The sequence below is a fragment of the Lynx rufus genome, unplaced genomic scaffold (assembly GCF_022079265.1).
Source record: "Lynx rufus isolate CCGP_SWC_20201006 ecotype Redwood Valley unplaced genomic scaffold, mLynRuf1.p SCAF_16, whole genome shotgun sequence".
Lineage (NCBI taxonomy): Eukaryota > Metazoa > Chordata > Mammalia > Carnivora > Felidae > Lynx > Lynx rufus.
This window is the reverse complement of record NW_025814830.1, coordinates 360225-371491: the sequence shown is the minus strand read 5'-3', so window position 1 is coordinate 371491 and position 11267 is coordinate 360225.

Here is an 11267-nt window from a genome sequence, read left to right as displayed (position 1 = left end):
GGTGACATGGGAAAAAAATGGCTCAGAAATCTGAAATTTTTACAAGTACACCAGAGGACCCTCATGCAAGATAAATTTTACAACCTGTGCAGTAACTGAGTCACAGGTCATCCATGAGTTAAGTAACTCTTTGAAACCATCTATTTGTGGCAATGTTAGTGATATCACACACACGCACACACACACGCACATTTTCTTTATTCATAAGTATATCTGACCTTATACGTTCTTCTGGCTTTTTTCTCTTCCATGTCTTACTTCTCTTAAGACCCTCCCTGAGCTTCCTGAGATCACCCCCCAAATACACTGGTCTTCACATTCTTTCCTCAAAATAATCCAACTTAGAGTAAATGGGAATTTATTCAAATATTTCATCAAATAACATTTGAAACACATATAGCCAAGCCTGAATAGATGCTATAACTTGTAATAGAGTTGAATATAGAGTTCTTCTCACTATGAATCTGCATTTAATGACTTTTACTATAACAGCATGACCAATCGCAGGCTTAAGCAGCTCTTCATGCCCAGCCCTGAGGAATTAGTCCTCCATTTGCATACATGATAAAATTAATGTGAATCTGGGTAGGCCTGCTCTAAATTTCAGGTTGTTTCCGGAACATCTGATTCCAGTCCAAGGCATGGTGTCCTTTGTGTCAGATGCCTTGAAATACTTCAGGCAACACTGGCCATTCCCAAAATTTCATGTGTCCACCTGTGTTACAGATAAGTTGTTACTTAGAGTTGTGACATGGCAGTGTTCTGCTCAATGAGACGAAGAGAGAAGTGCCTTAAAGGGAAGACCTTCCCTCTGAAAAAGGAGTGGTTGGAAAACACATTCCCTAAGTCCCATCAGACTTACACTCCGTCTTTGCTGCATGCAACACAGTTTGGTGGCTGACAGTGGGGCAAGCATCTTTGGCCATGAGAGAGCAAGTGTGAGCACAATGTCTGCAGGTGGACAATACCATAAGGAAGAAATAGAAAAACTAGAGCACACCCTAAGGTGTATGAGCCACTTTATCAGATATAAGCATCTACCTACTCACTGTATACATAACCCAAAAGATGCATCTTCTTTTCTATAAGTACACATTGGCCTTTTCATGGTATAGCTGAACACAAAGTAGCAATTACCCAAAAATGCATCATTATATTTCTTTTTTATTTTTAGTTTACTTATTTATTTTGAGAGAGGGTGGGTAAGGGCAGAGAGAGAGAGAGAGAGAGAGAGAGAGAGAGAGAGAATCCCAAGCAGGCTCCGGGTTGTCAGCACAGAGCCTGACACAGGGTTAGATCTGACAATGGTGAGATCATTACTTGAGCTGAAAGCAAGAGTTGGATGCTTAACCAACTGAGCTACCCAGGCACCCCCATTATTGTATTTCAGTTATGCCAATGTTAAACATGAGCATAGCCTGCTGTCCAACTTCATGGTCTCAGTTTCCACAACTGACAGAAATGCTCCACATAGGATGGGATAAAAATAAAGTATGAGGTGAATGAACATAGGGGCATCTAGCCTAAAGACTAGGTGGACCGTCCAAGGCAGAAATGTGCGCTGATGAACTGCCCCCCAACTCATCAGTACCTTGCACAATCCTCACAGTAGAACACCCATCATGGGGCTCAAGCAGAACTGAGTTTCCTGCCAGCTGTGGATCAGCTTCACTGGAATGTCATCCATCTACAGTGGATCAGACTGATGTTGGGGTTCTGTGCCTAAGATTCTAGTGCTTTGTGGAAGGACAGCACACACCTCCTGATCCTGCCAGCGTCCAGAAGGCTTCCTCATTTCCAGCATCTACTCTGCCATGTGACATGGGAAAGCTATGCCCACAACGTTTCCATCTTCCAGCAACCCCTCTCCATCCACTGCCACCGATGTTAGCCTGAAAAGTACAGGAATCTCTGTCATCCAACATCACCTGTCCTCAGCACTGCAACAGGGACATATGAAATCATGAAGAAAGGATCTGACTTCTCTGAAACCCACGTCGTTTCCCAAGTCTCCATCTCTGTCACATTTGCTGATCACACGTAGCTTCCTAAGCCCTTTCAGTGACTAAAAGAGACTCCCTACCATTTGTGTCCCACATTTCAATAGTTCTCCATATTTGCTTTCAGTAGCCCTATGTTCCCCTCAAAGGATACCATCATTATGATTCATCTGCCTTCATAACTGTCTCAGTGCCAAGTGCCTGAGTTAAACCTGTGGCCCATTGACACCTCTGTCCTCTTATCTCAATGAAGAGGTGACAACATTGTATTTAAATTTTAAATATGACCTCCAATGATCTGTTTAAAGATCATTGCTCAGAAAAGTTCCAAACTACTCATGAGAACCTACAAGGACCTGAGTGACTGATGTGGAAGGGGGGCAGCTGTGATGCATAGGCTGCTGGGATTTGGAGATGAAGAGACATAGAAGAACTGGAGATGATTTGGAAAGAAAACAAATAGAATTTACCTTCCTGGTTCAGAGTCAGTAATGCAGCCCAGGGACAGATGTCCTGTTTCCACAAGCAGAATTCATACCAATACTTCATCTGGATGTTTTTCATCTCCGACCTGGAGCAGTAACATTACTCCCAATGGAATACTGTTATCTTCCTAAGCACACTATAGCTGCTACATACTCAGCACTGTCCCATGTTTGTTCACTTGAAAGAAATATCAAAACAACCCAAGATGAACACATATTATCTATATTAGATGTTTTATATATGGTATTATGATAAAATAAGGTAGAGAAAAGAAAATGTTATTAAGAAAACCATAAGGAAAATGAACTTACAGTACTCTACTGTAAAAAAATACGCCTGTCAGTGGACATGCAACATGGACATGGGTTCGAACCATGGTGTTCAAGGGTCAACAGTACTTTGTCATTACAGTCTCTTTACTACAACCTTGTTTAATATGTAGTGGGTTAAGGTTGGTACAAGGAAAACAATTCATTCATTACACATCAGTGCTAACACATGCAAATCCGTTCGGGTTTACTAATTAAAATATATCAAGTTTGGGGCACCTGGGTGGCTCAGTCAGTTAAGTGTCATCGGGCTTCGGCTCAGGTCATAATCTCGTGGTTTGTGGATTTGAGCCCCGCATCAGGCTCTGTGCTGATGGCTCAGAGCCTGGAACCTGCTTCAGATTCTGTGTTTCCCTCTCTCTCTGCCCCTCCCCTGCTCTCTCTCTCTCTATCTCAAAAATGAATAAACACTAAAAAAAGTTTAATATTTTTAAATAAAAAAATTATATATATCAAGTTCATTGTGAGCTCAAGCCCCACGTCTCACTCCGTGCGGACAGCACCGAGCCTGCTTGGGATTCTCTCTCTCCCTCTCTCTCTGCCCCTCCCCTGCTTGCTCTCTCTTTTGCTCAAAATAAATAAATAAACTTTAAAATATATATTATAAATATAAATAAATATGAATATTTGTAATATTTATATGCATATAAATCACTGCAAAATTACTGTAGGATCCTTGGTCAAAATACAGACTACAAGCATTCAACAACCAGTCTTCTTCCTCTGATGTAATGATCTGAGAGTTATGGTTCCCTTGGTTTTACTTTTCACATTCCAAATATGTGTTGATCAAACTGTTTATGTTCTCAGTAAGGTTTCTGGTAAACAGCAGTCTATAATAACAGTTAAATTTGGGGAAATCAAGTGCAATACACCTATTTCAACTGCACAGGGGTAGAGCCTCTAACCATACATTTTGAAGACTCTCCTAAAAATGATCTAAGTGTTTTAACTTTGGGTTATTCTTTACAATAAATATTATGATTTAGATTATTGTCTTTAAAGTGGTAATAGGCTTAGTGCTTTTCACTATGAATTCTCAGATGTTTATTCAGATTTTCTTTTTCATTATATACAGCACCAATTTTTTACATATTTGAGGTTTTTAATGCTATATGAACCTATTCTTATCTGAAATGTATATTTAAAACAAAAGTATTCCCCATACATTACATTTCTAGGGTTTCTTTCCAGGATACACCTTCTGATGAGTTGATGTTGAGTTCCATGGAATGGCTTTGCCACATTCTTTACATTTGTAAGTTTTGTCCCCAGTAAACACTCACTGATGTTTACTTAGGTTGTAGTTTTAGCGAAAGGCTTTGCTATAGCCTGTATATTGGTTGGATTTCTCCCGGGTACATATACTCTGATGTCAAAGAAAATTTAAGCAATGGTTAAAAGCTTCACGTACAAAATTTTACAGGTTAAAATCATACCTTTTACATCTGTAAGATCTGTAAGATTTCTTCCCAGTATGTGTTTTCTGATGTTAAGAAAGGCTTGCGTGCTAATTAAAGGCTTTGCCACATTCTGTACATTTGTGAGGTTTCTCCCCAGTGTGAAATCTCTGCTTTTGAGTGAATTTTGAAAACGATTTAAAAGCTTTGCCACATTTACTACATTTATAAATCTTTGATAAGGATACAATGACATACAAAAAAGCTTCAGCTTTGATAAAAGTCTTTCTGATATTTCTTTTTTTAATTAAAAAAAATTTTTAATGCTTATTTATTTTTGAGACAGAGAGACACAGAACTTGAATGGAGGAGGGGCAGAGAGAGAGAGGGAGGCACAGAATCTGAAACAGGTTCCAGGCTCTGAGCTGTCAGCACAGAACCCCACGTGGGGATCAAACTCACAGACCATGCGAGATCATGACCTGAGCTGAAGTTGGACGCCCAACTGACTGAGCCACCCAGGTGCCCCAAAAGTGCTATATATTTATGTTGTTTAATTTTTTAAGGATTTGTAAAAAAAAAATTAATGTTTTTGTTTTTGAAAGAGAGAGAGCACAAGTGGGGGAGGGGCAGGGAAAGAGGGAGACACAGAATCCAAAGCAGGCTCCAGGCTCTGAGCTGTCAACACAGAGACCGACATGGGGCTCGAACTCACGGACCGCTAGATCATGACCTGAGCCAAAGTCGCACGCTTAGCTGAGCCACCCAGACGCCCCTGATTTAGACTTTTGATCTTCATTTAAAATTTTCTGACATGAAGAAAAGTTTGAATAATTAATCCTTCCTGTATTTGAAATGGTTCAAATCATTACTTTCTTTTTTTTTTTTTAATTTTTTTTTCAACATTTATTTATTTGTGGGACAGAGAGAGACAGAGCATGAACGGGGGAGGGGCAGAGAGAGAGGCAGACACAGAATCGGAAACAGGCTCCAGGCTCCGAGCCATCAGCCCAGAGCCCGACGCGGGGCTCGGACTCACGGACCGCGTGATCGTGACCTGGCTGAAGTCGGACGCTTGACCGACTGCGCCACCCAGGCGCCCCTCAAATCATTACTTTCTGCATGGACCAGGTGACTTTCCAGAAAGTCCAAATTTCTTCTCAGAGAATACGTACGTTTAAGAAATGGAGTTGGGTCTTTGTGTTCATGAAGACATTGTTCTGCAAACATACCTGTCTTAAAGCAGGGTTTTGCCCAAAATGTTTTCTACACCCTATCTCTTGTGGCAGTAAGGAGTCCATCATAGAAGTTTACTTATACCCATAATAACCTTCATTCTGCCTTTCACTCCCTTCAATCACTTTCTCTATCTTTCATGAACTGTGCTTTCTTAAAGTCACAGCTTCCATATCTTCCCAATAGCACTTTATGGAATAAATTTTCTTTGCCTGTCTTTGTCAAAACTCCCAGGTGTCACAGCACGCCTGGGAGGCTCAGTTGGCTTTGAGCGTCCAACTTCTGCCTACGTCATGATCTCGTGGTTCGTGGGTTCAGGCTTCACATCTGGCTTGGTGCTGACAGCTTGGAGCCTGGAGCCTGCTTTGGATTCGTGTCTCCCTTTTTCTCTGCCCCTTCCCTGCTCATTCTCTCTCTCTCTCTCTCTTTCTCTCTCTCTGTCTCAAAAGTGAATAAACATTAAAAAAAATTATTGGGGCACCTGGCTGGCTCAGTCGGTTGAGCGCCCGACTTTGGCTCAGGTCATGGTCTCACAGTTCATGAGTTTGAGTCCTGTGTCGGGCTCTGTACTGACAGCTCAGAGCCTGGAGCCTGCTTTGGATTCTGTGTGTGTGTCTCTCTCTCTGCCCCTTCCCTGCTCATGCTCGCTCTCTCTCTCTCTCTCTCTCTTCTCTGTCAAAAATAAATAAACATTTATTTTTTAATTTTAAAAAAATTATTAAAAAAAAATCCCAGGTTCCATAAGAAGACATAACTGAGAAAGTACCTAAGAAATTATCCCACTTGCTACACCTACCTGTATATACTTTAAAATGCTAATGTAAAAAATTCATATCCATCATAGGACATCAGGAAGATGGAAGAAAAGGGCAGCACCGGGACTTTCCTCTTCTGTGGAGATACAAACTCACCAAATTGCCTTTTTGAGTGCTCCAGAAGCCTGTTGGGAGAACACAGCACCTCCAGGCTGGCACAAATGAAGAACCACCAGTTTGAAAAAAGAAAGAAAATCTGTTACCCTTGCTCACCAAAGCTGCTCTCTCTCCCTGGAACTCTCTGACAAGACCATGAGAAAACTCTCAACTCTGCTCAGGAGAGGAAGATATGAGTGACGTGTGTGGGCAATAATCTGGCTTCATGGCGGCTGCCCGTCTCATGCATGACGTGGAGGGCTGAGGGAATGGGAACACACTCTTGATGCATTGTATTGTCCACCCTCAGAACAGGTAAGTACTTGTTCAAACACCAGCGAGACTGCAGAGCTGAGCAACGTCAGGAGAGGGATGCATGGTGTGCACCAAACAAGAAACAACAAACACTTCTTTAATTACACCCAGACATTACACATCCCAGCATATGTTTGACAGGCCCCAGATTTACTACACAAGTGGCTGTTATTTCTGTTCTCCATAGAAAGCAAGTGCATATATCCTGGGACCAGAGGCCGGTTTTTAAATTCCCAAACCTCAGCAAAAGATCGCAAGGCATACACGGAAACAGAAGAACGCGGTCCAATCAAAGGAACAAAATAAAACTTCAAAACTGGCTCTCAATTAACAAAGAACTATTAATTACCTGAGAAAGGATTCAAAATAACTATCATAAAGGTGCTCACGAAGGAAGAGGAGAAAGCAGACAGGTAACTAAAATGATATCTGGTAAATTATGCATGACCAAAATGAGAATCCAAAGAGACAGAAAGTAAGTATAAAAAAACAACCAAACAGAAATTGGGAGCTTGAAAGTACGATAACTGAATTTAAAAGTACACTAAAGGGTCAGTAGACTCGATCAAACAGAAGAAAGAATTAAACAACTTAAAGACCCCTTGGGGTTTTTTTTCATTTTTATTTTTTAATGTTTATTTTTAGAGAGAGTTAGAGAGAGAGAGAGAGAGACAGTATGTGAGCAGGGGAGGAGCAGAGAGAGAGAGGGAGACACAGAATCTGAAGCAGGCTCCAGGTTCCCAGCTGTCAGCACAGAGCCCAAAGCGGGGCTCGAACCCACCAGCTGTAAGATCATGACCTGAGCCGAAGTCGGAGGCCCAACTGACTGAGCCACCCAGACGCCCCAAATCATACGGAGGGGAGCAAAGTCCATGTGAAAAATGACAGAGTCTGAGGGACTTATGGGACACCAAAAGTGGACGAATATATATGTTAAGGGGACCCCCTAAGGCGAGGAGAGTGAAAGGGGGCAGAGAACTTACATAAAGAGCTACTGGCTTATCCTTCTCACAACTGTGGAAAGAAAGACACATATCCAAGGCGCTCAGTGAATTTTAAGTAGGATAGATGTCAAGACATGGGCACTGTGGCACAGTATAATTAACATCAAAAATTGCAAGTGAGGGGCACCTGGATGGCTCAGTCGGTTGAGTGTCTAACTTCAGCTCAGGTTATGGTCTTGTGGTTAGTGAGTTCAGACCCCGCAGTGCACTGTCTGCTTCCAGAGCAGAGTCCACTTCAGATCCTCTGTCCCCCTCTCTTCGCCCCTTCCCCACTTGAGCTCTCTCAAAAATAAACAAACATTAAAAAAAAATTACATGGGGCCCCTGGGTGGCTGTCAGTTAAGCCTCCGACTCCAGCTCAAGTCATGATCTCACGGTTGGTGGGTTCGAGCCCCGTGTCGGGCTCTGTGCTGACAGCTCAGAGCCTGGAGCTCTTCAGATTCTGTGTCTCTGTCTCTCTCTCCCCCTCCCGTGCTCGTGCTATGTCTCTCAAAAATAAATAAAATCGTTTAAAAACTTTTTGTTAAATTTTTAATTAAAATCACAAGTGAAAAGAGAATTTTGCAACAGCATGAGAAAAGCAACTTATCTTGTGCAACAGAGCTCCTCTAAGAATATGAATGGTCTCTCAGCAGGACTTACATGAAGAAGTACATGAGATAATATATTAAGTACTGAAAGATCAGAAACTATCAACCAAAGGTGGTGCATCTGGCCTTTTGTCCTCCAAAAATAGAGAAATGAAGAATTCCCCAGGTAAAAACCACTAGACCTGCCCTGCAAGAAACATTAAAGGAAGTCTTTCTGGTTAAAATGCATCGACTCCAAACAGTAACTAAAACCACATGATACGATAAAGCTCTCTGGCAAATGTTTACACAAAGATAGAAACCTAGAATGTTTTATTGAGGGAGCACAAATTGCTTCTTTTTATATGACAAAAATTTAAAAAATAAAATGAAAGTATAAAATGATGTATCAAAATTATAGACTACACCACATAAAAGAGAGAATTGGGGTTATTGGTGACATAAAGTGGGTGCAAGGATGGACAGGATAAGTAGTAGAGTTTTTTTTCTTTAATGTTTATTCATTATTAAGAGAGAGACAGAGTGCTAGCAGGGGACAGACAGAAAGAGAGGGAGACACAGAATTCAAAGCAGGCTCCAGGCTCTGAGCTGTCAGCACAGAGCAGGACGTGGGGCTTGAACTCATGAGCCACGAGATCATGACCTGAGCTGAAGTCAGATGCTTAACCGACTGAGCCACCCAGACACGCCAAGTAGTAGAGTTTTGTATGCTACTGCCAATATCTGGTTAAAATGGTTTCTTACAGCTTTGGGAGGTTTTAAATAATCCCCATGGTAACCAAAAAAAAAAAAAAAAACTGTAGAAGACATAAAAAGGAAATGACAATGGTATCAAGTTATGTCATTACAAACATCAAAGAAACATAATGGAACACAGGAAGAAAAGAAAGGTGGGATAAAATAGCTACAAGAAGTACAGAAATCTATGAGAAAACAGCAGCCATAGTCCTTCCCTTTCAGGAATTACTTTGTACGTAGATTAAACGCCCCCACCCCCGCATTAAAAGGCATAAATCGGCTGAGTGAGTAAAACACAAGATCCAACATCCTCCTGGCTATAAAAGAGTCACATTAAATCTAAGGACACACATAAGATGCAAGTAAAAGGAGGTAAAAGCATATTTCTGGGGTGCCTGGGGGGCTCAGTTGGTTAAGCATCTGACTTCGGCTGAGGTCATGATCTCACAGTGTCAGGCTCTGTGCTGACAGCTCAGAGCCTGGAGCCTGCTTCAGATTCTGTGTCTCCCTCTCTCTCTGCCTCTCCCCTGCGCTCTCTCTCAAAAATAATGAATAAACATTGAAAAAATTTAGAATGTCTCTCATGATGGCATCAGATGTTGTGATGAACCTTCTGAGCAGTTCATACAGCGAGCAGCTTCCCCATAGGTAACTTGTTGTGGTCATTTTTCCTCAGCTTCAGCTTGCAGAGCTTCAAAAAAAGAAGTTTTAGTTCTCATGATTCCAAGGCAGAAAGGAAAAAGTTCAAGACGTTAATTTGGGGAGTTGTAGCTAGATACTGGAGAAAACTAGAATTCAGGATTTTTTAAGGACTAGCAGAAAGCTCCAGACAGAACCCACAGGGATGCTTTACCACCTTCCATTAAAAACAAATAAACAGGGGCGCCTGGGTGGCTCAGTCGGTTAAGCTTCCGACTTTGGCTCAGCTCACGAAATCATGGTTCATGAGTTTGAGCCCTGCGTCGGGCTCTGTGCTGACAGCTCAGAGCCTGGAGCCTGCTTCGGATTCTGTGTCTCCCTCTCTCTCTGCCCCTCTCCCACTCGTGCTCTGTCTCTGTCTCTTAAAAATGAATAAATGTAAAAATAAAATTTTTTTAAAGGACAATTCGGGCAAATGGAAACCAAAAGAGGGCATGGGTGGCCATACTTATATCAGACAAATATACATTAAGTTCATAGAGTGTCAGAACAGAAAAACGACATTATATGTAGATAAAAGAATGAAATTACCCAGGTACTAGAACAATTATGTGTGTACCTAACACCAGAGATCTCATATATATGAAGCCCAAAAGACAGAAGTGAAGCAAGAAATACACAGCATCAGCACAGTAGCAGAGGGTAATACCTCGATTTAACTGGATAGAAGGACCACATTCAAGTCCAAGAAGGAGAGAACTTGAACAATGTTATAGACCAATTACATATAATGGACGTAACACAGATCACTCCACCAGGCAAGAACAGAATACACAATCTTCTCAATCACACACGGAACATCCTCTATTAGAGACAATCTGTTTGCCTTCAAAACAAGTTAACAAATTTGCTTAGGCCTTCTTGAATTTTTTTTTAATTTTTTTTTCAACGTTTATTTATTTTTGGGACAGAGAGAGACAGAGCATGAACGGGGAAGGGGCAGAGAGAGAGGGAGACACAGAATCGGAAACAGGCTCCAGGCTCTGAGCCATCAGCCCAGAGCCTGACGCGGGGCTCGAACTCACGGACCGTGAGATCGTGACCTGGCTGAAGTCGGACGCTTAACCGACTGCGCCACCCAGGCGCCCCTTGAATTTTTTTTTTTTTTAAGTAGAGGCTTGAACTCACAACCCTGATATCAAGACCTGAGCTGAGATTGAGAGTCAGATGCTTAACCAACTGAGCCACCCAAGTGTCCCCAAAACAAGTTAACAAATGTAAGATGATGAAATCATACCAGTGTCTTCTTTGACCACCACATAAAGAAACTAAGAGTGAATAGCAGGTGGAAAATTGGAAATTCCACAAATACTTGGAAATCGAACAACGCACTCTGAAACAATCAATGGGTCAAAATGAAATTAAAAAAAAATAATAACCAGTAAATACCTTGAGACTAAGGAAATCAAATGCAATATATTCACACATATGGAAACCAGAGAAAGTAATTTTAAGGAAACAGTGGAGTGAAAAGGCAACCTGAGATATGGAAGGAACTTTTTCGCAGAGCCTCCAGAGCATAATGAATTAACATCTAGAATATATAGAGAACTCTTGCA